The sequence below is a fragment of the Salarias fasciatus genome, unplaced genomic scaffold, assembly GCF_902148845.1.
Source record: "Salarias fasciatus unplaced genomic scaffold, fSalaFa1.1, whole genome shotgun sequence".
NCBI lineage: Eukaryota > Metazoa > Chordata > Actinopteri > Blenniiformes > Blenniidae > Salarias > Salarias fasciatus.
The window spans coordinates 138,741-140,649 of NW_021941373.1; the positions used below are offsets into that span (position 1 = coordinate 138,741).

The window sequence follows — 1,909 nt, forward strand, 5'->3', positions numbered from 1 at the left end:
AGATAAAAAGAATGAAAAAGAAAGAAGAGTCCTCGAAGCAAGACATACAGCAGCTCGAGGCCAAAGTGAACCGGCTCAAGATCAATGAGGATGCACTGAAACAGGAGAGGACAAAACTCAGAGATGAGCTGAAGAAGTCCCAAGAAGAAGAGAGCACACCCCACGGCTCCACAGGAGACACCTGAACAGCAGGACATGTACAACAGCCAGACCCAACCGACAGCACAACCAGACCAAGAAACGGAAACCCAACAAACCCAATAATGGCAGAGAAGACAAGGAAAGGGAATTTCAACAACTTCTACGTTGATTTGTTGAGGGAAATATTATTTTTTCAGAAATTCTTTATGCCAACAACAGAAGGATTTCCACAACAGTTTTGCTGGCAGCAGTTCTGTGTTCTATTTATCTGGGATGTTCAGAGCTCTTTGTTTAGAGATGGATTTTAACTCTCAGCCTCTATTCATGAGCTGGATGATATTGATGCTGGGCATAAAGCTTGGAGATGTTGGGGATTGAACCCAGGACCTCCTACATGCAAAGCAGGCACTCTACCACTGAGCTACATCCCCTGTTTCCTCCAGCTGCTCTGCTGATTCTGACTGAAGTGAATCAGCTCAGTGAGTCCAGGAGGAAAACTCCTGAGAACCTGTTCCTCTCTCAGCAGGACAGTCTGGACTGTGGAGTGTGGCTGGTTGCTGGAGGTCAGTATTGATGGAAGTGGATCCATCACTGGTCCAGGTCAGGTGTTTCTGTTCATGGGGGTTTGATGGCTGATGGTCCATCTGACAGCCAGGTAGTGCAGCACTAAAACCATGCTGAAGGAGGCGCTGTGGCTCAGCTGCTCAGAGAGCCTGTCTCATCAGCAGGAGGTCCTGGCTTCAAACATCATCAGTCAGTGACTACATTTGAATAGCGACGGCAGGGTTACTGTCTGCAAAATAACCAGGGTGCCGATGCCGCCGCTCCTCGGTGAAGGATGGAGGTTTGTGGAGCTCAGTGAAGCAGGAAGAGTTCTTCACTTCATTTTATTGCATTAAAACAGAGAAGTTTGTCCACAAAGAGCTCCATGGCTCCAGATGCTCCTGATCCTCCTCTGCTGGGATCTCCTGCTTTATCTGCTCTCTGGCTGACAGCTGCAGCTCCAGAGGCAGAGGAAAGCCTGCAGAGGGGGTTGAACATCAGTCGCTGTTGATCCATTGATCTGATGAGACAACCTGGACTCAACGGCTGCAAACAGTTTCTGACTGGGTATCAATCAAAACAGCTGATCCATTGATTGATTGAGACAGCCCAGACCCAGTGATTGCAAGAGTTTAACTTTACCCCAAGCTCCACCATGTGGAACCGGCTCCCAGTTCTGCTTCACTTCTCACCTTTCTTTCATGGTATGTTTCATAACAGCATGTCTTTGACCATAGTTTCTCTTGTAGTTTATGTACTCTCTCTTCATACATGAAATGTATAATGTATACATTTATACATACATGTATGTTGTATTGAAATACCCTGATGTTATAACTTAAACACCCAGCAGGTCTGAGTCATATGTCCTGTTATGACCCCAGATCGTTTTAAAGAGTGTTTGTGTATCTGCCCCCCTCCTCTCTGTATCTCTGTGTTCCCCCTCCCTCCTGGGTCAGGGTTCTCTGCTCATGTTCTGTGTGTGAAGCAGGAGGTTCAGGCTGGCCACGGATTGGATGGAGGCTGATGGGACTGTCTATAAGGGGAAGACCAATCCAAGGCCGGGGCTCCACTTCTCTCTCTGGCTCCCAGCTGAACTCAGGCAGTGTGAAAATTATGGTCTGGACATTTTTTTTCTGAAAATGAGGATAAATGAAAAGCCTCAGAGCCAGCTCTGAGGCTGGCTCTGGCTGGCTGAGACGGCCGCTCTGTGGAAAAGTCCTGC

General features: G+C 47.8%; 1 non-coding gene across 1 annotated transcript; it reads right to left on the reverse strand.

Moving 5' to 3' along the window:
* Nucleotides 1–500: 500 nt before the first annotated feature.
* trnaa-ugc (transfer RNA alanine (anticodon UGC)) lies at nt 501–572 on the reverse strand. The gene has a single exon. It is a non-coding gene; the product is annotated as a tRNA-Ala (tRNA).
* Nucleotides 573–1,909: the final 1,337 nt, after the last annotated feature.